The sequence below is a fragment of the Acomys russatus genome, chromosome 23, assembly GCF_903995435.1.
Source record: "Acomys russatus chromosome 23, mAcoRus1.1, whole genome shotgun sequence".
NCBI lineage: Eukaryota > Metazoa > Chordata > Mammalia > Rodentia > Muridae > Acomys > Acomys russatus.
In genome coordinates, this window is record NC_067159.1 from 38,240,880 (window position 1) to 38,268,877 (window position 27,998).

A 27,998-nucleotide genomic window follows, 5' to 3' on the forward strand; every position below is an offset into this window, starting at 1 on the left:
AGAGAGAGAATAAAACAACTTTAACAAACACAAGAATGAAAGACTTATGCTTTTTAATTTCAGGATTTATTTGAAAAGGAAAAAGATAACATGATCTAAGTGTAAAAACCACAAATTAGACCAGTCTCAAAGAATAAAGAGTCTTGAAACAAGTCTAGATAGACACAATTAATTAATTGATTATTACCAAGGTGCTAAGACACGTCAAGAAGAAATGATTTTTTTTTTCACAAATAATGCTGGGATGGATAGATTGGCATTCAAGAAAATGAGGGCTTTTTTGTCCTTCTGTAATGTGTAAATATTAACATGGGATTAGTTATAGACCTTAATGCAAGAAGCCAATAATATTAAAAGACTAAGAAACAACTAGTAGAAAATATCCATGAGCCTGGTTTGACAGTGTAATAAGTAATATAAGAAATATAAAAAGGTAAGAATTAATAAATTAAATTTAATAAAATTTCAGAGCCCTTCTATCCTGTAGAAATACTGCAAACAATGAAAAGAATCCTCATGCTGGGAGCAAATATTTGATATATATTATAATTGTATAAATGTATATGTATGCATATGTACATATATTTATATATGTGTATATATACATGTGTATATATATATACTTACATACACATATATGCATGCATGATAATAGAGAAAATTCAAAATTCTTAGAACTTGATAAGTCAGATAATCAATATTTGGGCAAAAATTTAAACAGTTCACCATTGAAGATATACAAATGTAAATATAAAATAGGCAGATCACCATTCTATGTATATGCACATGAGAGATGAAAGCTTGGACACCAGTATTAACAGCAGCTGTATTGATAGCACCCGAGGTGGGAACACTGCAGTGATGATAGGTATGTTGATACAGGTGACAATATGGCCAAATCTCAAAATAACTATGCAAGTAGAAGAAGTTGTGTAAAAGAGAATAGCTATATGACTAAATGTGGATGAAATTACAGAAAGACCAAACATATACAATAACAAACACTAGACTCATAATCACTCACTGATATTAGGGAGAAATGCTGTAATTAAATGCTCTTAGAATAAAATCAAATTACTGATTAAAACAACAACACATATTTTGCCTCAGAGAGACAAATTCAGTATTAATAAATGCGCTATACAGTTTTCTGTATGCTATATACCTATGAATCCAATTGAGTAAAGTTCAATTGTATTCAGAAAAGGTTATAATCTAAAAAGTATAAGAAATTTTTAAAATATTCAGAAAAGAATATTACTTCCATGCTGAACATTTATGGACATTTTGAACATTATTTATTAAACTATATGTTATAGCATTTATTTGTACAAATTTCATGTTGCGTTAGGTATTCCACGTTACACACGATTAGACCCTATAAAGGAAAGATCTCGTGTAACCATGCTATTGTTTTGTACAAAGGGCTTGAATATTTTTAGACTTTGGTAGGAGCAGCACTTTCCAGAATCAATGTCAAATAGATGCACAAAGAGAGGGGCTATCATTTGCATTTTATTGCTTCATAAAAAAAGACCCCCAGATGCCAGTTTTGGAGGTGTAGTGTTGATATTTCCTCTTCTAGTTTTCAGTCTTGATTCGGTGGGGTCTTTCCTGGCATTCTTCCCTTTCCTTCCATTTGGAATAGGAATGCTTACGCTGAGCCATTGCAAACTGCAATTCTTTTAAACATTTTGTTTTATAGGGGACCATTTTTAAGAGATTGCTGTGAGTCTCAGAAGAGACTTTTTACTTTTGAATAGTGCTAGGACTGTTCAAGACTGTCCTTTTAGAGACTAACTACATGTGTTTTCCATAGAATATGAAGATGGTACTTAAGGATGGATAGTAGAATTTTACTATTTAAAGTGAAATGTTTGGGTGGTAAATTGATAAGTAGTAGTATTGTGATGGTTAGTTATTATTTTCAACTTTACTGGTAGAAACATCTATCTGAGTGTGCATTAGAGTGTTCCAGAAAGGTCTAATTGGACAGAGCAGAATCACTTTGAATGCTGGTAGCACCGTACTGTAGACTGTGGGCCCAGAGTGAGTAAAACAGAAGAACAGTGAAGCACTAGCGTCTATCCCTGTTTGCTTTCCAGCTATGCATGGACAGTGGACAGCTGCCACACAACACCTTCAATATTATGTGTTCCCTGCCATTATGGGCTGCACCTCCTCAACCTGCAAGCCCAAATAAAATTTGAAAATCAAATATTCGATCACAGCATTGAGAGTAGTAGCTGAATTATTATGGTATTCTGGTCTATTTTCCTTCAGATATATATGCAGAAGTGGCATGGCTGGGTTATATGGTAGTTCTGCTTTTAGTGTTTTGAAGGACCCCCCATTGGGGTTTCCATAATGTTTGCATAAGTTTACAGTTCAACCAGCAGTACTGAAGGTTCCTCTCTCCCTGCATCTTACCTGAACTTACTATCATTTGTTTTCCTGATGATAGCTACTCTGATGGCAGTGAGATGGATTCTCAATATGGTTTTATGGGGCAAGGGCCTTTACCCACTGAGTCATCTTGCTAACCCCTCAGTTCCATTTTAACTTTTATTTCTCTAGTGACTAAATATGATGAATATTTTTCCTGTATTTTTTTGTGTTTGTGTTTCTTTTTTAATAAATCATACAACACATTAGTCTACCTATTGATTGCATAATTTTGATTTGGAATGTTTAAATTTTTTCAGTTTATATACATTTCAGCTATTAATCTTCTATCAGATATATACTTGGAAAATTTTATCTCATTTTGTATGATATCCTTTTAGTTTTCTATGATTTCTGCATCTTATTTATCAATACTTTCCAGTATTTCTTGAGCTAGTGAAGTCTTTTCCAAAAAGTCCTTGCTTAGCAAACCACTAACTTGAGGGGGGTTTTGCTTATGTTTTCCTTTTGTAAATTCAATGTTTTAGGTCTTTCATTGAGATTCATTCTTTTTGAGCTGACTTTTGTTTGAAGGCGTTACCTCCGTTCTTCTACATGTGGGTATCAGTCTTCCCTAACACTGATTGTTGAATGGGCTATTTGTTCCTCGATGCATGATTTGAAAGTTATTATAAAAACAAAAGTGGGCTAGGTATCCTGTGAGCTGGCCCAGTCAGGCAAGTGTAGCTCTCACCTGACTCCTACAAAGCTTCCTGTTGTAGAAGATGGATGCCATTACAAGAGTCTACAGTTGGTCGAAAGGAAGAGAACAACTGGCTATGTGGTGCTCAACTACAACTGACGCATCTGCAATACTACTCCTACACGTAAGGCTCAGGGAGTATCTCCTAAGTGGGGCCAAGAAGACTGTAAGATCCAAACAACCAGGAAGTCTTCAGAATTGTGTTTTTTGGATATGACAGGGAGGCTACACCCAAGAAATCTCAATGGTATGGATGCCTAAACAAGACCTGAACAATGACAGCACCAAATTGACATGCCAGTGTTGATGGGGGAATCTAATGGAGCCCATCTGTAGATAAAAAGCTTTTGAGAGAGGGACAATTAGTTTTACTTACAAAAGCATCCCCTATTTGTTTATCTAATATCAAGTTGTCAGCCGTAAAGCATACATTCAAGCAACGTTAAATGGATTCGTCAGGTTGTATTTGTATATTTAATCACACACATATGTAACAATAATAATTAAAGAATAAGAGGCTATAAAATGTAAAAGAGAGTGGAGAGCATGGGAAGGGTTAGAAGGAAGAATCAGGGAAACTAGTATAACTATATCTTAATTTAAAATATTTTCTTTTGGGCTATTGCTGTGTGGTTTTACTTACAAATATTCTTTTAGTTAGCTTTAATTGTTAACTTGACACAACTTAGAAATCATCCCAGAGGAGACCTTCCATCGAGGAATTCCCCAGATCAAAGTGGTCTGTGGACATGTCTGGGGCGATTGTTTTAATTGTTTATTGATACAGGAAGTTGGCCGTCCCACTGTGGGCAATTCCATTCTCTGGGAAGGCGGTCATGGCATGTATAAGGAAGTCAGCTAAGCATGAGCTCATGAAAACCATCAAACAGAACTCCTCCATGGGCTTGGGCGTCCTCCTTTGACTATGCTTGAGTCCCTTGGTTGGCTGTAAGGCTGGGGATAGGGATGTCATGCCCGCATGACTTCAAGTTCCTGCTGAGTTCCCTCACTGATTTCCTTTAACAGTGGACTGTGACCTTCAAGATCAAGTCGAAGAAACCGTTTCCTCCCATGAATTACTTTGGCCATTGTATTTTTCATAGCAATAGAAGTGAAACTAACAACCATATATTCCACTGGTCTATATGTCGTGCACATGTGTGTGTGTGTGTGTGTGCTTATACATGCCATTAGCCTGCCATTCTCCTACTATGGTTCTGTGGTATAATTAGAACTCAAGCATTGTGATATATTTTGGATTGCTTTGAATGATTAAGATAGCTCTTTGGATACTAGGAACTTCTTTTTTAAAATGTAAAAAATTTTATTTTATTCACTTTATATCCCTATTGTAGCCCTCTCTTCCATCTCCTCCCAGTCCCTGCTCTTTCCCTCTTCTTCCCTCCCCTCCTCTCTTAGTCCTCAGAAAAAAAGAGAGCCTTCCTCCCTATCATCTGACCCTAGCCTATCAAGTCTCATCTTCCTCTGTGCCCTGGCAAGAGGCAGGGGGAAGTAATCCATGAGTGGGCACTGGAGTCCATGTCAGAAGTAGTCCCTACTCCTCATATTAGGGGACCCACAAGGAGACTGTGCTGCCTATTGATTAGATCTGGCCAGCGGTCTATGTCCTCACCCTGCATGGTCCTTGGTTGGTGCTTCAGTCTCTACAGTGACACACACACCCTCAGATTTGTTGGTTCCATTGGTCTCCTTGTGGAGGTCTTGTCCCCTGCAGGTCCTTCTATCCCTGAACCTTGCATAAGACTTCCTGCGCTCCACCCCATAGTTTGGCTGTGAGTCTCAGCACCTGCGTCGATCCCACACTGGCTGGAGGCTTCCACAGGACCTCTATGGTAGGCTCCTGTCCTGTCCCTTCTCTTCAACTGCTTCTGGTGTCTATTCTATTTGTTTCCATATAAATTTTAGGAGTACTTTCTCCAGATCTGTGAAGAATGTCTCTAAATTTTTCATGAGGATTGTATTGAAATTATAGATCATCTTTACTAATATAGCCATTTTATATTATTATTTCTGCTGATCCATGAGCATAGCAAGTCTTTCCTATTCTCTCTCTCTCTCTCTCTCTCTCTCTCTCTCTCTCTGTGTGTGTGTATGTGTGTGTGTGTGTGTATTGTCATCATCGTTGTTTCTTGTTTTGCTATTGAATGGAAGTCTTTTCTTGCTTTCATTTTCAGTATGTACATTTGTTGACTAGAAATGCTGTGAACTTTTTACATGTTGGTTTTTGCATTCTGAATTTTTGTTAAAAGAGAGAATTTTTTGGTGGAATCTTAATGTTCTTTAAGGATATGTTTATATTCTTTGCAAATGGTGTCAGTGATTTTTTTTCATGTTTATACTCATTATATTACTTTCTCCTGCTTTATTTATCTCACTAAGACTTCAAGTTTTTTATTGAATGAAACTCAGTAGAGAGTAGACAACCATGTCTCATTTTTCCTTGTATCCTTTCTTGGTTTGAGGGAAATGTTTTCAGACCTTCACTATCTAGCATAACGTTGAGTAAAAGTTTTTCACATGGAGCCTCTATTGGGATGAAATATGTTCATTCACTTCCTAGTTTCTTCATGGCTTTTGTCATGAAGGAATGCTGAATTTTGCCACAGATCTTTTCTGAAATAGTTAAGACAACTATTTAATTAATAGATGTATATTGTACTCCATTTATTGATTTGCATATGTTAAATCATTCTTTTTTTTTTCCCCCTAGGATGAAGTCATCTTAGCATGGTGTACCTTCTTTTGTTGTTGTTTATATGGTTTGTTTTTTTATTTTGAGACAGGGTTTCTCTGCATAGCATTGACTGTACTGGACTCGCTTTGTAGATCAGGTTAGGCTGAAACTCACATAGATTCACCTGCCTCTACCTCCCTGAGTACTGGAATTATATGCCCGTATCAGTGGGCTGGGTTAACATGATGTACCTCCTTTTTAAATATGTTATTTAATTGAGTATACATATATTTTTGGAGAATTTTTAGTTCTATATTCACCTGTAAAACTAGTTTATAATTTTCTGTTTTTGTTCTCATCTAACCTAGTTTTAATATCAGAGTAATGCTGGCAACAGAGAATGTTTTATGGTATTTAGTCAATTTTTATTTTATCAAATAGTTTCAGGAATATTTGTGTTAGTTCTTACATAAAAGTCATGTAGAATTTGGCAGTGAATCTATTAGGTTCTATGATTTGCTTTGTTGAGAGACAATTTCTCATCCAATATTGTTGCTTATTAAAGTAGTTTTAATATATATAATTTGAATTGGTGGTTTGTATGTCTAGAAACATCTTTGAAATTTGTTTCTCACATGTTGCTGATTTTCTTACCTATGCTAAACTTTCCTATCCAGATCATTATCTACCTATGTGCATCTTCTTTACTGTGTTTAATTATTTCTACAATTATATTTAAATTTTTTCTTCTCTGAAATTTTACCCATCTCAGTATATTTGTATTCTGGAATTAAGGAGTTAAGTTTTACATAAATCATTTAATTTTCTTTTATGCTTCTTTGTTGATACTTGCATGTCTTTTGGGACATATATCTATTTTGTGGAAATTATCTTAGTGAGTAGGTTTCATTTGAAGTGTCAATTCTCAATAACATTCAAACAGAAGAAAATAAACTACTGTAAAAACAATAACACTGAACCAAATCAGATACAGATTGATTTAAGCCAACCACTTTTGAATGGATTTAAACCAACTACTATGCCAGCAATGGCTATAGAAAGCAAGCAAACAAATACCCCAACAACAAGTCTGTCAAGTGAGTAGAAAGCTACAAGCAAGAGAGGAGGCCAATTGAAGGTAGTTTCTTTTTGTTTATTTTGTTTTGTCTTTCAAGACAGGGTTTTTGTTTGTTTGTTTGTTTGCTTGTTTTTTCATATCCTTGGCTGTCCTGGACCAGGCTGGCCTCAAACTCACAGAGATCTGCCTACTTTTGCCTCCCCCAGTGCTGGAATTATGGGCATACACCCCCACTTCCAGCTTGAAGGTGGCTTCTTGTAGAGTAATTTTAATCCAGCAACATGGCTGTTCTGGAATGACTCTTATCCAAAGACCCTCTAGATCTGTGTGATCTGGCTGGAATGACACATCCATAATCCCTCTGGCTGGAATATAGACATACCCTTAGTGCTACCTTTAATCCCAAACAATGAAGGTTAAAGATATTTTGTAGTAGAAAGCACCCATGTTTGAAAATGACTTCTAATTGAGGGGCAAAGCCACGAATCAGAGAAAGAAGTGACAGAATGAATCAGAGATAGAATATGCCCAACTCTCCCCATGATAATAAACAGGAAAGAGAAGCTACTTAAGAACAGTACAGCAAAGTTGGGACAGTATAGAGAGAGTAGAGAAGACAATAGAGTAATAGAGTATAGTACGGTACAGAGAGAGAGAGAGAGAGAGAGAGAGAGAGAGAGAGAGAGAGAGAGAGAGAGAGAAGACAATACAGTAGAGTAAGGTCTATGTCCATCTCACTAGTAGTCAACTACTGCTTGTGCAGTCATGTCCTATCCATGATCTGTAGCTGGGTTTCCTCAAGATGTCTCAGGCTACCAGTATAGCTCATTATCAAGATATAGCTGTGTATAGTTCTCCAAAATTTAGAGTGTGCCAAAATCCAAAGAAGACTTTTCACACAGCTGGGAGTGGTGACACATACTGGTAATTCCAGGATTCTGCAAGGCAGAGGCAGGTGGATCTCTGTGAGTTTGAGGCCAGCCTGGTGTACAAAGTGAATCGCTGGTGGCCAAGACTACATAGAGAACAAAGAAAAGAAAAGAGTCACTCACACCAAATTCCTCCTCTGCATTTAGGGCTTGTGGGTTTGCCTGTCCCCAGGGTTCACTTACAATCTATTTTAAACCAAGTCCACCTGTCTTAGTTGTAGAAGAGTCTTTGTCTCACTCTCTTCTACCTGGAAGGCAGGGACATTGAGCTGTGTTTTACTGCTTAGACTTTCTGTGTCTCTAGGCTTTTCAGCTGCCCTGGGATCTTTTTTTTTGTGTTTTCTTATGTTCATCCTCTATTTCTTTTTGACATTTAGTCTATTCTTAGTTTCTTTAGCTTTTCTCACTCCTGGTATTACAGAGTGGCTGTGTCTAATATGACATCGTGGCATACCACTGAGGTTAACAAAATGGAAAGTTGTCATAAAGTAATCTTAGAATCTTCAGGGCATGGTTATAAAAGGATTGCTGGTGAGTAAAAATGTAATTGAATACAAGGTTAGGTTATAATAGTTGTAAAAACATGCTTATCTTTACAAACATTTGTAAAAAAATTAGACATTTGTTATTTGTGCATTGCATTAAAAACAAATGGGTGTTTTGGGGTTATGTTCTACAATGAGCTAGAGTCATATGAAGCCATGTAAAGCCTGGAATAGTTAGATGTTTGCCCGTTATTCCCACTTAGAATCATACTGCATTTTCAAGCTATGAAAACCATCACAGAGCAACCACTGTAACTGTGTGTGGGCTCTTTTCCATACTTGTTTGACCTTAGAAACTGTTATGAGAAACACTAAAATGTGGTGAAAACTTCTCTTTTAAAAAAAATTCACAGAGACCAGAAAGCCATTATAAAAGACTAGCTGTGCTTAATTATTCCCGTTATCTTTGAGCCATCATAAATTATTTACTTCTTGTAGCAGTAGTTAAGATAAATGTGTGGCAAGGCAAATATTTACATAATGTGTTTCAATAACATCAGAAAAACTTTGCATTTGTTGTTTATAGTTCGTGTACAAGTCCTATGAGGGAGGATTTCAATATTTCTTTCATGGGTTTATCCAGTTCCAATCTGTCCATTAATCAATCTCTGTGGCTCATTTTGCCCAAGTGACTGAGAGAGAAGATATTTAACTTACTTTCACACACAGAACAGAAATAGAGAGTTGACATCTGTCAATTCTATTGTGGCCATTATTTATAGCTGTGACCTGGACAGATGATACTATTTGTCCTCTGGGTCTGGCACAAACCTGCTTGTCACATCCTTTCAGATCAATGTCAGTTTTTTCAGACCTTATGTTCAACTATTGTTTCTAAGTTGAAATCAGTGATGCTAGAGTGTGAGGGCATCTGGTTCACTTCACCCTGAGCACTAGCTCAGGAACCCAGCCTAGCCAGTCTCTGGTGAGACAACTTTATTATTGGTGGGTATGGCTTTTCTGTAGCAAATCTGCTGTCAGTTATTTTGAATGATAGAAAATAAGAGGTAATAAAGAAGCAAACTTTTTTCTTTCTTTTTAAAAACATGAATTAATTTCTTTACCCACTTTATATCCCAATGATAGCCCCCACCCTCCTCTACTTCTGGTCCTGCCCTCCCTCCCTCTTCTCCCTATCCCTCCTCCCTCACTCCTCATGAAATGGAAGTCCCCTCCCAACCCACCCAAGCACATCAACTTACATCAGGACTGAGCATACTTTCTTCCCCTGCGGCCTGGCAAGGCAGCCCTGGCCAGGGAGAAATGATCAAACTATAGGAAACACAGTCCATGTTATAGCTATCCCCTGCTCCTCTTACTTGGGGACCTGTATGAATCCTGAGCTGCCCATCAGCTACATCTGTGTATGGGGCCTAGGTTCAGTCCATGCATGGTCCTTGGTTGGCGCTTCAGTCTCCACAAATCCCTTGGATCCCTGGTCAGTTGGCTCTGTTGGTCTTCTTGTGGAGCTCCTGTCCCCTCCATGTCCCTCTATTCTTCATCCCACTTTTCCACAAGACTCCCCTCACTTTGCCCAATGTTTAGCTATGAGTGTCATCATCTGTTTTGATCCACTACTGGGTTGAGCCTCTCAGAAGACAGATCTTCTAGGCTCCTAATTGCAAGCATAGTAGAGTATTGTTAATAGTGTCAGGAGTTGGCTCTCTCCCATGGGGTATGTCTCAGATTGGGCCAGGCATTGGTAGGCTATTCCCCAAGATCTAGCGATACCATTTCTGGGCATATACCCCAAAGATGCTCTACCTTACAACAAGGACACTTCCTCAATTATGTTCTTAGCAGTTTTATTTGTAATAGCCCAAATCTGGAAACAGCATAGATGTCCTTCAACCAATGATTCTCTTGTGTCTATATGGAAGCATCACTTGTCAATAAAAATTAATGGTCTATAGCTGAGGCAGGAAATAGAAGGTTGGACATCTGACAGAAAGAAAAAATTTTGTGATAGAGCCAGGTGCATGGGAGTTTTGTCCAGTAAGATATGAGGAAGACAGATGCATGGTACCTGGGCAGAGCTAACTAGCCATGTGGCATAATATTATTTTAAGTTATGAGCTAGTCAGAAAAGAACCTTATATGGCCTAGATATTTAAAAATATATTTTAAGTCTCATGACTCTTTATTTCAGGAGCTTAGGGCCGAGTGAAAACCCTCTGCAACATAATGGTGCCCTAGATTGGGTGCCATGTTTTATTTTATTTTTTATTTTTTTATTTTTTTTTTTTACAATTTTTATTAATTTATTCTTGTTTCATCTCAATGGTTATCCCATCCCTTGTATCCTCCCATTCTTCCCTCCCTCCCCTTTTCCCCTTATTCCCCTCCCCTATGACTGTGCCTGAGGGGGACTTCCTCCCCCTGTATATTCTCATAGGGTATCAAGTCTCTTCTTGGCTACTTGCTGTCCTTCCTCTGAGTGCCACCAGGTCTCCCCCTCCAGGGGGCATGGTCAAATGTGAGGCACCACAGTACGTGAGAAAGTCATATCCCACTCCCCACTCAACTGTGGAGAATGTTCTGCCCATTGGCTAGATCTGGGTAGGGGTTTAAAGTTTATCGCCTGTATTGTCCTTGGCTGGTGCCTTAGTTTGAGTGGGACCCCTGGGCCCAAATCTGCCTATCATAATGTTCTACTTGTAGTTTTCTAGGACCCTCTGGATCCTTCTACTTTGCTATTCTCCCATGCTTCTCTCATGGGTGCCATATTTTAAAAGATTAAAAATATGGATATAAATGCTTAAAATTAATATGGTAGCAGTTTATCTTTAGCCAGCTAGTTACCCAAATAAATAAAGATGCAGGGAGACTATGATTTATTTAATTGGCCTTGAACATAATACTGAACAATTATTCTGCCATCCTAAACCTTTAACCTAGTCTAGCTTCCTCCCAGCTAAAATTTTAGTCAAACTTTCAGTTTTTATCCTTCTCTGGCTCCAGTTATCTTCTCCTGGTGCTTCCTGGGCCTCTCCTCATGGTTCAATCTCCTCATCCACTCTCTTTCTTCTCCCCTCACTGCAACCAGATGTCCCACCCTACTCTTTCTGTTGCTCAATATTGGCTCATCAGCATTTATTGGCAAAATGGAGAGCAAATGGTGAGCACGTTCACACAAACTTGAGATGAGAGATACTTAGAATAAACATTACAATGCCATGTCTGGATTGAACCCAGATAGTGGGACAGAGAAATCAACATTTGAATGGACAGCGGTAAACTTTATACAGTCCATAAGAAAATTATGCCAACATTGTAAAGGCTTTTCATCTTTCACAAACCCTTAAACTTCTTGTACAATTTAGTGACTCATTCACTCAATGTCTTTAGTGCAGAGTTCAATCATGTAAGTGATCTCCATGTCTTCACTCCAGCCCAGAGGCTCTTAATCATATTTTTAACAACTAAAGGAGATCAACTGTATTACTCTCCATAACATTTTAATCGTTTGTCCTGAACTTTTTGTCACAAAACAACAGGAATCTTAACTTTCAGAAGCTTAATTTCTTATATTCAGTGCTGAGGTTGTCTATTTCAAAAGGATTAAAGACATGTAAAATATGCCATGCATATGTGTATAGGTGTCAAAACATACTGAGCACTATTATTTTATTGAGGAAGTAAGTGTAAAGTTAGTCAGGTCAAAGTCTCCTATAGCTTCAAGTATGCTATCAAGGTTCTATTTCTCCAGGAAATATCCTTTATACTTCATTGACCCGAGATACTTCTCTTCAAGTCTTTTCTCTTGTCAGAAGACCCTAGAATTGTGTCCTGTGACAATCCCAGAGAACTTTTATAAGGCCATTCAGTTCCATATCCTTTTGATGCCATAGACTGTTCCATGAGAACCAGAGATATTTTTGCCTTAAATTGCCACCTAAGTACTAGTTCCCAGAATGGCTTCAGAACAGTGACACACAGCCATTTAGGAATTGTGTGACTTTATCACCTGAAATTTTCATCACATGGATTCTCCAGAGTTGTGTTCCATAATTATCTTACTGTTTTAAAACTCTGTCACAACTGTGTCATAGTTTCTTCTCTTGATTTTGTCACAAGGCCAACCATAGTATAGCCTCACAGCATTTCTAGAAACAAGAGAGCTGTGAACACTGTGATAACAGTGATAGTTAATTTCCATTGTCAACTGGATAAGATATGGAATCCCCTAGAAGATAAGCTTCTGGGCAAGCTTGGAAGGAATAATCCTGATTAGGTTAATTGAGGTATTCCTTGGGTTTGGGTTTTAGACTAAATAAAAGGAGAAAACTAGCTGAGCACCAGCGTTGATTTCCCTTGTTCCTTGACTGTGCGTGCAATGTGACCACCTGTCTCATGGTTTTGCCACCCTTATTTCTTCACCACTACTGACTCTACTTTTCAAGTGTGAAACCAAATAAACCCCTTCTCCCTTAAGTTGCTTTTGTCATCGTGCCTTATCCTAACAACAACAGCAACAAAAACCTAATACTTAGGCTGATACATTAGTTTAATGAGAGACAAATTCTACCAGAAGCAGAAAGAGAGACAATGACCAGTTATTGAGTAGGTACCTAACCTAGTATTGTCTATCACTGAAGGTATGCATGTGTAAGCATGTTTTTACGTGTGACTCTGTATGTGAGGTTGAGAGCCAGAGCTGTAGAGGGAAGCGAAGTATCTAATGCTCTAAGGGGTTGTTTCTGACACAGCTGATTTTGTGGATTTCCAAACTGCTACGTAGTGTTAGCAATAACCAGGTGTCTAGAAATCATTTTTCTATGTTCCAATGTCTCTATGCTCAGATAGACTTCTAATGCTATCAGGAAAATATCTTTTGGGCTGTTTCCACCTCAATGGAGAACTCCAGGAAGTGATTCTAGAGTCTAGACTTCATTCCTTCTAACATAGCAGCAGAGAGATTTCTCCATTTTGCTCAGCAGAGAGCACAGCAGACAGGACAGGCGAATGGCTACACAGCTCTCCTGTGGCTGCTCAGTGACACCACAAACTCCCCTTAATTTGAAACTGTTTTGTTTTTGTTGTTTTGGGCTGGGCTATTAGCACAGAAATCATGAAGGCTTGTCTATAGGAGGTGTCATCATGTCAGTGGCAGAATGTGTGTGTGTGTGTGTGTGTGTGTGTGTGTGTGTGTGTGTGTGTGTGTGTGTGTGGTGGGCGGCTGTTTGTTACCAAAGCAAACATCTCGGTGATAGCTGAAGGCAGCACTCAGAACACAGTGCCTGCTTGACTGGGGCCAATGCTGGTAAATCACAGTGTCCTTAACCTTGTTTTTAAAAAACTGAGGGTTTTAATTGAAATGACTAGTCAGTTGTGTGCACTTCTTCTCATACTTCCTAACTAATTGACCTATCTGGAATTCTGACTTTAAAATTAATATTTGTTTCTTAAGTGTTTTAATTCATTTATCTTTTAACTGAGCTTTTAGTATTTATACCAAACCTTAGGAGAATTGTTTGCTATGGATTGTGGATAAGATGAAAACACATACACATATACGCGGGCGCACACACACACATCCATACACATTGCAAAGGCTACGAAAAGAGCATTGCAGGCATTTATTGGCAGGATTAAGTAGCTCAAGATACCTTTAAAATGGCTGCAAAGGCCTCCTTATGCTGATGTGGGGGTGGGGGGGACAGTGCTGATGCAGAGTAGAGGCTAAGGAGCTGCCTGCAGCTTCCCTGCAGCCAGGGCTTTTGCAAGGTGGCTGAGCAGAGTCTGAGCAAATTACAAAGCAACATTCTGCGAGGAACAGGGACCAGCCCCCCTCCCACTGCCTCATGCCAGGCTGCAGCGCCCACCCTGCTCCCCTTCATTTGTCTTCAGTGACAGCCTGACTCTCAAAAGTGTCACTAATAAGCCAGTTCCCAATTAGTTGTGGAGGCTTTTCAGGCTCTTGGCAATATTCCCACAGTTTCTGGGGGCTGTTGCTGCCTACAAACATAGGATCATTTCTGCTTTGCACGACTTAAAGGCAAGAGCTGTTGTGAAGGCAGTGCTGCAGTTTCATTATTTCTTGCTAGCAGGAGAACAGAACGCATTGCTTTTAATGTTCAAATATGTCATTTGAGGGGGAAAAAAGTAAGTCTTCCTGCCTGAACCTGAACCATTCCTTTTTTTTTTTTTTTTTTTGGGTAGAAGTGTGTGCACACATCCACAGCCCACAGTGTTCTCACAGATGAGTCCTCAGAAAATCCTACATAGCAATTTGGAGACTACAGGGTGTAATAAAGTTAAGGGTTTGGAATGAATCTCCAAGAAAGGCAGTTGCAGAGCCTGCCATTTTGCTGTCATTGAAACAGTTGACAGTAAGGCCATCTTTTGAGGTGCCTTTGAGCTTGACCTGAACTCCAAGCAGAAGGGCAGCTTCATCTGGGCCTTTTTGTGGGGGTCACAGCAGACATGCCCTGCCATCTTCCATCAGCATCATTGCTGCTTTATGCTGATGCTAATCACTGGTTTGTGTCTGTGTTTAGAATGTGCGTAGGACAAAGAAAACCTTCCATCCTGTTGATGGTGTCAGTGCTTTGCTTGTTTGGCATCCATGGCCTCTAAGTATAGGGTGGAGCTCTGAAAGTACCCTGGTGCTCCCTGACAGTGAGTCTCACAGGGTTCTTAGTACTCTCACAGAAGGTGTATAAAGCAGGCACTGTTGTTTGTGTTTCACAAATGATATAGTTGCATACAGCACAACCACAGGCACATCCAGTTAGCTCCACATCTCAAATTCTTGCTATTGTATTACGCATTGTATTACGCATGCCTCTTACCCTACCCTACCCACATCAGCTCTTAGAAATGACATATCAACATGGTAGATGTGGAAAGGCTTTTATAACATCCTGCAGTCTACTTAAAGTGAAGGGAGATGTGGACTCTGCAGGGAGAAGCCAGCAATCGCTTACCAAGCACTTAGTCCCAAGTCTCTTGTCTCTTACACAACTTATGAGGCAACTAGTATGTCAAGGGCCTTTGCTACGGCCTATCTAGAAAATACTCAACAATTTTTGCTGAATGTTGCTGCTCAAGTTGAGTACATGCAAATGGCAAAGACTGTGATAACTCCACGCGATGCTTGAGTACCACTGTTTATCTCCAGACATTTAACTATTCACTGTGAAGACTGCTTGCAGTGCTAGCCTTGGCCATTTGCTTCATCCTCAATCCTCCAGGTCCTACAGTCTTCCTGAGGGTGGAGGAATTCCAGAAGGGCTATTGTCTCACTTGGCAGGCATTAACTTCAAGGGAACTTAGGGGGGGTTTTCACAGCCACATGAACCCAGGACGATGTATATTATACATATTAGGGGTGCTGAGTACAGCAGGAAGAAGAAATGAATGAGGAGCTTGGGGCCTAGATTCTCCTTTTAGGAAATACCACTGGGGACACAGGAAAGCATGGAGTAACATGAGCTAGTGAGAGACAGCCATTTAAGTAGTGGGACGCTTTTAAGGCATGTGCTGCTGCCCATCCCCTTCACTGTAGATTCTCAACGACTTCCTGGTTGTGAGGATAAAAAGAGAATGTGTCTGTTAGAGCAACAGCAGGGGGTGGGGGAAGGTAGGGGAGGGAAGGAGGAAGGGAGGGAGGGAGAGGGGAGAGCCACTGTTGAAATAAAACTTAAGTATATAGAAACAACAACAAAAACCAGACATGTCTCTAGAGTAACGTCATTCATTCAGGAATGCAATTACTTTTGTTCTTCCTTTTATATATAGCTGTTCATTTCGGCCATGCGGTTACCTCGCTTCACCATTTAGAGGGGCCTGTGTTATACTACAGTTGCTTACCAATTATTTTTCTTCTCAGTTTTTCACAAAGAACCTTCTGGCAGGTGCGGTTATATGCCTCCATGCTTGAATAAAACTTCTAGACATTCATATAAGGAACTTCAAGATTAACTGTAATTTTACTTAGAGTGGAATTACAAGTGAGCTTCCGGACCAGTGATTCTCCTCCTGTGGGCTGCGACCCCTTTGAGGGTTGAACCACCTTTTCACAGGGGTTGAATATCAAATATTGCATATCAGATATTTACATTGGCAGGCAAAGATAAAAACCCTTTCCTCTAGTGCAGTTTTTTTTTTCAACCTGTGGATGGTGACCTCTCCGGAGGTCACATGTAAGATATCCTGCATATCAAATGTATACAGTTTGATTCATAACAGTATCAAAATCGCACATATGTAGTAGCAACAAGTATAATTTTCTGGTTGGGATCACCACAACATGAGGAACTGTTTTAAGGCTCACAGCGTTAGGAAGGTTGAGAACCACTGTTCTATATGGTTACAATAATTTCATGAAGTCAGAATTTCTTTAGTAGGTTAGAGGAAATGATGCATTCATGTGGTTTTCTTCTGGAAACAGTACTTTCTGACCTTGATGATTCCTAGAGTCATCCTTACGAGGACTGGGTGGGGGAAGACTTCTGCTTACAGATAAGGCACCTGAAGCACTGCATGACCAAGGGTAAGCATTTTACAAAATAAAGTCAGCTTCTCCCTTCGGCTTAAGATGAGTCTTAAAACTCCTCACTCTGTCACACCCAGGTATACAGCACGGAGGAATGTTCATGTTGAACTGGTTCCAGAATGCGCCAGGGGAAATGGATTTTCAGCTACCCAGGGACTCACGGCACAGGGGGAAGTTGGAATGAGTTTGTGATTGAGCGTCCTGCTCTCACTCCTTCTGCCACCTGGTCCCGCCATGACACCTCCCAGGTGGGATTTCTTTCACAGCCAGAAGACACCCTTTGCCTTCTCCCAGTCTCCTACATCCCATCTGTAAATCAAAACAAACACATTTGGAAGAAGTTGCATTTGTTACATATAACTTCCTTTTACTGTAACTCTGCCTACTTCACTGAAAGAGAGAGAGAGAGAGAGAGAGAGAGAGAGAGAGAGAGAGAGAGAGAGAGAGAGAGACAGACAGACAGACAGACAGACAGACAGACAGACAGAGACAGAGAGAAGACACCCAGGACAGCTGTGAATTACTCTGCAACCCCACACAATCCAACCATTGTTAGGGTTTTTTCATAGACTCCTCCTTACTTCCAAAACATCCTTATGAAGTGTGCTCAGTTCCTGAGTCTGACAGAGCTCTGTACTGTTTGCTCATTCAGTAAGGGTGAATTGATTGTTGCTAGGGCAGCTTATCTGTCACCTCAAACACCCCCGGCCATTTCTGTTCACTTTAATAGCCTGCCTACCATCTTTCATGCCAACTCACATAGATTAAATAGAGTCTTGAAATGACATTTCATGAAACCATCATTTGCACTTTACTTTAGAATATATTTTGTAGCTCCCCTCTCTAACTAAAGAAATTAAATTAATCAAAATCTTTATCCTTAAAACTCTAGGACTATTTCTTATGCTGTGATAGTTCATTATTGTCTACTTAAGAGCTGATTTAAGATTAATATGGTATTCAGAAAATAATATTTCATGTATTATTTTATAAATTATAATAGAGTTTCTTTGTGTGATAATTCTTCTCTGTTGGACCCTGCTGAGAAGATCTAAGTCTGGCATTATGGAATAGCTCTGAGCTCAGTGCTAACATGATGGTCTCCCTTCCTCAGCTGGTTCTCTCCTTGCCACCTGATCTGGGGAAACCCCAGATCCTCTAAGGAGTGTCACCTTGCCCTCAGGGAGATGACAGGCCCAATCCTTTTCCCATAAAAAACTAATTCACAGTTGAGTGCAGTGGCACATGCCTGTAATCCCAACACTCAGGGAGGCAGAGGCAGGTAGATCTCTCTGAGTACAAGGCCAGCCCGGTCTAGAAAACAAGTCAAGGACAGCCAAGGCTATACAGAGAAACCCTGCCTCAAAAACAAAAACAAATAAACAAACAACAAAAAGAAAGAAAGGAAGGAAGGAAGGAAGGAAGGAAGGAAGGAAGGAAACTCATTCAGTGTGCACCCAGGCATTCCTAGAACTCTCTTTGTCCTTGCTAATGAGATGTCTTGGTGTCTTAGCTTTCAACCAGTGACCTTTGTCCATGCCTGTAATGGTACCTTGAGGTCTTCCCTCCCTCCAAGCCTTAGCATAATTAAGGACTGTGTTCCCCTTCTTATGATAGGCCTGTGCTGCTGCATGTAAACCCCTAGCACCAGTGAGTCAAATGTATTTGTGGCTCTTTTCTTGCCTGGGGGGTTGTTGGCCACCAGCCCATGAAGGCAGGAGGAGCAAAAGGCAAAGCGCGGGGCTCAGAATGCCCCGAGCAGGGTAGAGAATGACCACTCTGGGGACAACTTCAGGGAGATAGTTTAACTTTATTCCAGAAGAATAAAGGTTATATAGTCCTTGGGGAGTGGGTTGGGGGCTCCCAGGATAGTTGTACCTAATTGGTTAGGATTAGGCACTTCAAGGATGCTTGATTTGCATTTGGCAGCATACTCCTATCATACGAATGGAAACATAGTACTCAATTATCCTATAGGTGCAAAGAGGGGAGAGCTAGCAGGGAACTGTGTCAAAGGCCATATATCAAGTGTGGTAAGGGACACTTATTTCTAAAGACATTCTCCAAATGAGGTCAGACAGAGAGTAGGGGGCCCTGATGAGGAGAGGGAGTCCTCCATCTAATGCCCAGCTCAGATTGGCTATCTAGACAGGGAGGACTGCAACCTCCAACAGCAGGGCCCTTTCAGCACATGTGTATCTGCCTGAATCAAACCAGGCTCCTGCCACTGCCGCATTTCCTACCTCCAGGTTCACGTCTTGAGGTCGTGCCCCCGGTGCTCTGAAAGATGGGCAGTGACTTTGACGTGTACATCAACAATATCCTTCTGGAAGTGCTTTTGGGCCCATTTTTGTTTGTTTTTGTTTTCTTCCTCTTTTTAAAATCACAGCAATAGAAAAGGAACTGAGGAGATGCCTACTTTGAACTTACTTGGGGGAATTCTATTTGTAATCTCACATTCAGACTTCAAGGGTTGCTCTTTGGCAATGCTTCTAGTGAAAACATCAATGCTGGGGGCCAGGCATGAATCACTGGAGGACTTTGGGGAAAGCAAGAGGTCCAGGTTTTGTTGACCAATCTCAGTGTAGATCTCCATTGGCCCTGGGAGGTCAGTGACAGTGACGATGTTTTCATCTCTAATAAAGCCCTAGATTTTACTAGGAGCTGTCCTCAGGCCATGTGGGGTTAGGAGTAAGGCTCACTGATTTGCAGGTTAGTAAAATGTCAGATGGATACATGAGGGATGTAGTTGATTGGCAAAGTCACTATGTTCCTTTTAGCAGTTTTTGTGAACTGAAAGTAGTAGATTAGGAATATGATGAAAAAGTCACTGGTGAACTCTGAAGGAGCCAGACTGAACAAATACAACATGAAGTTGTTCTTTTTATCATCATAAAGAAGTTACAGGTTTTCAAATAAAATTTTGATTTCTATGTTACATATTTAATCTGGAGTAAGCAATTATTTAAACAAATATCTACTAAACAATTCTCATGCTCATTTTACAATGTTTTAAAATTTTAAATAAGTTTTTATTAAAACAATCTATCCAACAACAACAAATTAAAAAGAAAGCCAATTGGCTGCTGGCTTATTCCCTTTTAGTGTTAGATCTGTTGCTTTGGACTAACAAGTGTTTAACAGTTTTGGCTGGTTATCACTCTTCTGGGTCTTGTCTCTGATATTTGCTTATACCAATGTTTCTTCGATGGCCACCTTAGATTTCTTATTTTGACAAATGAAAACTCACCTCATTTTACCATTGCTTCATTCCTTACTTCCTGTATTTTCTTAGTAGAGTTCTGCAACTACACTGTGGGTTTTTATTAACTGCTTTGCAATTGTGAGAAAATGAAGAGTGGGCTTTTCTCTTCTGTCACTGAGCACCACTTTGCAGGCAGACAGTCTCAGTGAACCTGGCCTTCTCCTCAGCTCTCCTTCCTTAGCCACACCTTTACCTTGTCAAGATAGAAAATATTCATATCATATAATTCACAGTAAGATCTGCTCCCCTTCTACTACAGCTGATTTCTAATAGCATTCATCAAAAGTGTAAATACATGAACTATTTTGAAGGATAGCTAGAAAACACACTATAATTACATTTACCTTGTATAGTATTTCCTTTTCCTTTTCAATGTATTTGAATCTATTGTATTTTCTATATTCTAAATTCTGCATTGCAGATGAATAATTTACTAACTTACTTCCCTCATTTCAAATATAATATTTTTATAATCGTTGAGAATATTATAATTGCACAGTAAGTATTTTCATCACATTTACTTCCACGTCTCTCCTTAATTCCTTCCAGAAGTACAACTACAGTCCTTCGACTCATCCTAACTTTATTTTCTATTATTTTCATAGCCCACTAAGCCTAATTTGTACTATGCATATATCTCTGGAGAATGGTCAACTTACCAGGCACCATACCTCTGAAAATGGACTCTTTCCCTCCCCTATAGGGATCTGTGAGTCCATCTGCACTCCATGCTGAGTGGAGACCGGCTAGATCTTGTTCAGGTCTTATTCAGGCAATCACATCGGCCTTGAGTCGATGAGCACATCAGTTCTGTCCTGTCCAAAAGACATTGTTTCCCATGTTCTTCCCTAATCTCTGGCTTTGGCAGTATTACTCTTCTCTCTTCCATGTTTCCTGAATCTTGTGGAGAGGGGATGTGATACAGATGATAAAGTTACAGCTAAGTGCTCCATGGACAGTTATTTTTCCTTGCTTTGCCTAGTTGCAAGTTTCTATATTAACCATTGCTCACTGCACAGAAAACTTCTCTCTAAATTCTGAGACTGGCAGTAAACTATGTGTATGTGGGGATGCATTTAGAAGAAAGTTTGCTACTAGATACATTTAGCAAAATAATAGTAATAAATTGACCCTTGAGAACTTTGAGGTGCCTGGCCATGGATTCTTGGTCAGATTAAAACACTAGGCATGAGGGCCGGGCATGGTGGTGCATGCCTTTAATCCCAGCACTCAGGAGGCAGAGGCTGGTGGATCACTGTGAGTTCGAGGCCAGCCTGGTCTACAAAGTGAGTTCAGGACAGCCAAGGCTACACAGAGAGACCCTGTCTCAAAAAACAAAAAACAAAAAACAACAACAACAACAAAAAAAGGACAAAAACAAAAACAAACAAAAAACAAAAACAAAAACAAAAAAACAAACCTAAACAAAACAAAACAAAACAAAACAAAAAAACCACTAGGCATGCATTTCTTTCTGTGGAGCTGCCCTTAAATACAATTTTTAAAAAGCAGTTGGTTACTATCATAACATTTGTGCTATTATTGCAACCAAGGGCATATCTTAGCAAACAGCTTATTAGTATAGCTAACAGGGATCATGGCAAGGTAAAAAATTGTTGATAAAATTTATCCCCCAGGAATCTATAGAGTACCTTTTGGTTTTGTCAAGGTTATCCAGTACCTTCTTGGTAAGCAACAACTTTTATTTTTTTTCCTGCCCTGTGAACAAAGTGTGTGATGGCTTCAGCAACAGGATGTCACTCTTGAGTACAGGTCGGCAACCAAGTGCAATGGCAGTAGCTGTAGTGTACGTGAGACCTCTAGCTGTAGTGTACGTGAGACCTCCGAAACATCAGTCTGACCAACACCTTGAGGGGAGATATGCCATACTTAGCACTGAACTTTTTACTTGGTAACATATGACTTCTGAGAGGAGCATTATCCCTCCTGTAAGGTACCTCTAATTAAATTATTTTATGTGTGTACATATATATATATATATAATATTTATATACGTATAGCTTATAAAATAGGTTTCTTTATATGGCTTTTCCAAGTTTCCTTAGTGTTCTTGGTCTACCCCCTCACCTTTTCTTCTCTCCTACCCTCACGTACCACGGTCCACTTTGATCTCTCTGTAGCTTGGACTGGCTTCTTTGAATTGGTGCCACCTCCATTTATCTTGATGCAGTCCACTGTTTTGCTTTGAATATCTTCAAGAAACTTCTACTTAAAAGGTGTGGATAAAGTAAGAGTTTGTGCATGACTGAAATCGTTCTTCTTCTTCTCTCCCAGGCACAAAGAACAGGTGCTGTCAGCTAGTGTCTGTTGTTTAGTAATAATAATGAACCTAAGTCAATACAAATGATTTTTTTTCAAGAAAGGGCCTCTCTGTGTAGCCTTGGCTGTTCTGGACTCACTTTGTATACCTGGCTGGCCTTGAACTCACAGAGATCCCCCTGCCTTCACCTCCAAGAGAGATGGGACTACAGGGATGCACCACCATGCTAAACTAATACAAATGATTTAAAAAACCACTGTGACAAAGTTATCAAAATAACTTTATAAATAACCACAAAGCAAATTAAAACAGGATCTCTCCAAAATAATGCTTAAAGACAGGTAATACCAGATCCCTCAAACCATAAGGCCATCGAAAACCTGTCTCTTAGCTCCTATCAGTAGCTATTGCTTTAATACCAACTAAACAAGCTTTATATCTCCCTGTTTCATATCTCCTTTTTTCTAAATAAAAAGTGCACAAAATCCCACATCAATCCCACTTTCTGACAACACCTGAAACGCTATTTCCTCTAACTCTCCAAAATCATTCAACACAAGTCTTTCTCCTATGAATTCTAATGCTGTTTTGTAGACTTGCCTGTGCATCCTGTGGGTGGAAGCCTTACTGAAGTAAAAAATCACTAGCCCCATTTAGCCAACTGTACATGGTAAAATGAATTCCTGTGGTCTTTATTTGGGGCGCATTAACATAGTTTATTCGTCATCTGGCTGGATACAGAACTGTAGTTTAAACATTTCTCTATCTCAGGGCTTGGGAGGATCATTCCTCGTTCTGCTAGGTATTAAAAACAAGGAAATCCCAAATTTTGTGGACAAATGGATAGAACTAGAAATGATCATACTAAGTGAGGTAACCCAATAGCAGAAAGACTCACATGGTATATACTCACTTATAATTGGGCACTAGCTCAAAAGGCATGTCCCATGAAAGTCTTCACTTACTAACCTCTGATTTTCTAATGAGGAGTTTGGTGCCAGTTTTGTTTTTGTTTAAAACTGCATGCTCCATTTCTTTAAACCTTGGGGAAAGAAGGGTACCATTAGGTAACAGTTATTGAGTACTTATCATGTTCCAAACATTAAATAAGGTGTTCGTGATGCCTTTAGCATACTTAGTCCTCGAAGAAGCCAGATGAGAGAGCGCTACCTAAACTTCATTTATACAATGAAGTAATGGTGTCAAGGTCACAGCTAGCTAGTGGCAGGACTGGATTTGAGCCCAGACCTGCCCTGCTCTTAATCCCTGGAGTTGCACAATTATGCTAATGATGCTTCAAGATTGTCTCATGCACAAAGGTTTACTTAGTGAAAAAACACGAAACTAATGATTAAAATCAGAATTTGAGATTACATATGGGTTTCATTGGCAGGCAATTCTCAACTTGCAATTTCTTCATGTTCAGCCGAATGTAATTCAACCTTGGGAAAAAAGAGCCAGCGGCCAGTCTGGGGAGAATAAAATATGATGAGCTTCTCTCCAGAAAGACAGTTGGAATTCTATCATAAACATTGACTTGGAGAACACTGACTAGCATGCTGATCACACCAAAAAAAAAAAAATTAAAATTGTATTTTAAAAACCCATAAATTTTATTTGAATTAGCTAAGATTCTCTTTCTTTCTGCGTTTGAAATTCAAATAGTTACAACAAAAGAGTTTGAAAAATGATTAAATATATGAAATGTGATAGCTTACAATAAAAACACAGAGGTCCATATGAATACAAGTTGAACTGGATATGAATATTTTATCAAAACTTAATCTTTGAAGGAACAATTGCTGTGTCTGAAGCTCTGGTCAGGATTCCCGGCCATATATCAGCGGTGGCTGGAGCCCCTTCTGTTTGTGCACTGGCCCCAAACCAATGACATCACACAAGCCTTTAAAAAAACAACTCAAGTTTGAGTGTTAGCAACCTGCATTCATACCGTTTTCCATTTGACCATCCCTTGTGTGGACTGCGATGTCTATGCATTAGAGACAAAGAAGAAAATATGAGCATACTGGCTTTGATAAAACCATGTTTCTGTAGTTTTAAGCCAGAAGTCTCTTGTAGCACCAGGTTTTGAATGTGTACTGACCTTCTGGAAGTAAGAAGTATTATGCTTGGTTTCATTTTGATCACAAAAAAAGGACATAGGGATTTGGATTTAAGTCCTGGAACAAAGAATATGGAACCACTTGTTGGCTTAGATAACAAATCATCTTTTAGACTCTAATTGAGTCTTTCAAAAACTGTAGAACAATTTTTACCTTCCCATACCTTCCATCCTCCCAAAGGTTGTTTGAAATGTCTACTCATGAGAGCTCGTCTTGGTCTCCAAAGCCAGGTACACTTGTATCACATTTGTGTTATGTTTTGTGTGCATATATGGGAGAAAGGAAGACAGAAGTACAGGAGGAAAGGAGAGGAGAGGAGAAGGGGGAGAGAGAGAGAGACAGACAGACAGACAGAGAACACAAAGCTGTTGTCTTGCACATGATTCCAGGCAGGCCTCTCAGTCTATTTGCTTGGCCTAATGCACTTGTGTAGAGCACCATGGTGGTGGAAGTATCAGAGAAGCTTCCTGTCTTATGGGCAGACAATAAGTAAATACAGACAAGAACATGTGCTACTTTCTCTTGCCAGGGCTTACCAACCACAAAGTCTCCAGAATTTCCTGAAATAGTGCAAGCAGCTGGGAGCCCATATTCTAGTCATAACGGTGGCACCCTAGTGGGAATTTTGAGCAATTGGAAGAGATAAATGATGAGGATGAGGCCATCTGGATGACCACTGGCTTTCTCTAGCCCTAGTGGCTAAGTAGGTGCAGCCTCTGTGCTCTGCAAGGGAGCATTTCCAGCTAAACCTCAACCAAGTACCTTTGATGATTAAAACAAAAATGTGTAGTTCTGTAACCTCAGGCAGGTCAATCCACTCCCTTTTATATAACACACACTATAGTAGAGATGCCAAGTTCCTGAAGTCAAGGAGAGAAGGGAACAGCCTAAAACCTACGCCATTCTGATCTGTAGGAGGAAAACTCACAAGGCTCTTTCTTCTCTCAGGAGCAGGAAAAGGAAAAAAGCACCATCATTACCATTTCTGTGGGGTCGTTCAGGTTTCCACAGTACCAGATTTTTTTTTTTCTTTCTTGTGGGCATCTTGGCATTTTCAGACATGGTTTCCTTGAGAACAGTAGCTCTGGATGTTTCTAATATGTTACAGCTTAATTTACTAGCAGTTTCTAAAGACGTGAGATGGTGAGTGTATTTGGCTGTAGTGGACCAGCCTTTCCCTTGACTGATGTGGTATTGTTGGAGGAGGCAGTAGAGCTGAGGTAGGGGGTGGACCAGATTCCAGGGAGAGGAAAATTTTGTTTATCTTCTCCTGACCGCCCCCCCCCCAAATGCTGATATGCTAGAGAAGAAAAAGACTTTATCAAGGCCAGAATTTAACTTCCTACTATTGATTAAGCTTCAAACTTTTGCTAATTTTATCTGACACTATCAACATGATTTCTCTCAACTAAAATCAAGACAAATAAGCCAGCAAACACAACAGGAAAAATGACAGATGATCTAGTCTCTCAATGTAAAAGGTTTTCATGTAGTTAATAAGTAGTTGTTATTGCTGAGTATTCATGTAGGTTAACAGGTCCCCTACATATTCATTATTGATAAGGATGAAGTCAGGCTGAAGGGATAGCCAACCATCCCTATGCCTTGCACCCAACGTACTGCAATGACAGATGGTGAACTCCTGCCTTTTGTGTTTTTGTGTCTTTCTTCAATTTTGATGAAGCTGATGGCCTCCTGAGTACTAGGTGAATACTTTGCCTTGAGATAATGCCTCATCCTGTTAACTGAACAACTATTCACAACATCACAGAAAAAAATTCTTTAGACCCATTGAGATTCAGTGGGCTTTACTTTCCAGGACAAAATGCCACTGACAATACTACCTTCAATTGTTTAATATAGGCCAGTTGTCCAGTAATACTTCTTGCTTATAGTAGCAAGGCATCTGATCTCACGTGCAGGATGATTAGCTTCTAGCATATCGTTTCCTCTTGAAATCTCAGCTAACCATGAACTAGCTGGTCAGTCATGGTTTGACTGTTAAGATCAATAAAGGAGAGGCAAAGAAAAGCATGAAGATAGTGTTAGACCTTACTGAGGCTGGATAGCATAGTTATCTTGTGCCTGACAACAATTAGATGCACAATCAGTGATAGGCTCATACATTTGAATACTTATCTCTAGTTTGTAGAACTGTTTGGAAAGGATTAAAGAGTGGCTTTGTTGGAAGGGGTGTAGCCCTGGAGGTGGGCTTTGAAGTTTCAAATGTCTGCTGCCATTCCAAATGTTCTCTCTGTCTCTCTGTCTCTCTGTCTCTCTGTCTCTCTCTCTGTCTCTGTCTCTGTCTCTCTCTCTGTCTCTCTGTCTCTGTCTCTCTGTCTCTCTGTCTCTCTCCCTTCTGGTTGTGGATAAAGATGTGAGCTCTCAGCTATGCCTTCATTCTTCCATCATTGACCCTAACCCCAAAGTACAGACCAAATTACATAATTAGTTTATAAGTTGCATCAGTCATAGTGTTTTATCACAGGAATAGAAAAGCGATTATAACAGCATTCCCATATACAGTTGTGTGTCTCTGTAATAGTCTCCATCAGTTGCAAGACAATGGTTTTTTTGATAGGGCTGAGAGCTACACTTACCAGGCTGGGTTGCTGAATAAACTGTGAGACCCAAGATAGACCTGGGAATATGGTGATCATCTGTTTACTAAATAGGTTCTCCAGGATCCATAATCTCCCTATCTCCAACACAGAGTTTTTAGAAATTATTTTTATTTTATACGTATGGATGTTTTGCCTGTATGTATATCTGTCTACCAGTTGTGTGCCGAATGACTGCAGAGGTTAACAAAGGGTTTAAGTTCTGCTGAAACTAGAGTTACAGATTATTGTGAGCCAACAAATGGGTGCTGGGAATCAAACCCAGTTCCTCTGGAAAAGCACCTTCTTCTCCAGCCTTAAGATTATTCCTCATGAACAAGCTGTCTTGTTTTTTAGCAGTGTTCAAGTTCTTTGCAACTCTTAAAATGCTTAAAATATGCTCAGCTTTTTGACTATTTCTAAAATAGTGACCAAATATACATGCACAAGGATATTGGAATGGTATGTGAGCTGGCTTACAGATCTGGAAAGCTCTGCCAAAGGTTCTAGATGTCAGCACCAACTGTTGTGATAGACCACTGAGATGTCTTCCTAACTATAAACAAACTTCTTCATGTTCTATTTTCTTTCTAGAATCAAACAACTTAACCAAAGGGGACATTTTCCAAAATGTTGTTATAACAGATACCTTAAGGCACTCTCGTGTAGCTTTGACACACAGTGAGCACCCATACTGAATCCAGTTAATGTTTCTCTACTAAAAAACAATTCTATTTCCAATTTTATATGCCACGCCATCCTATTAGAGTCCTCCTTCCTTATTGCCATCTACTCATTTGCTGAAAAAAATATTACCTACACTGGCAGCAACTC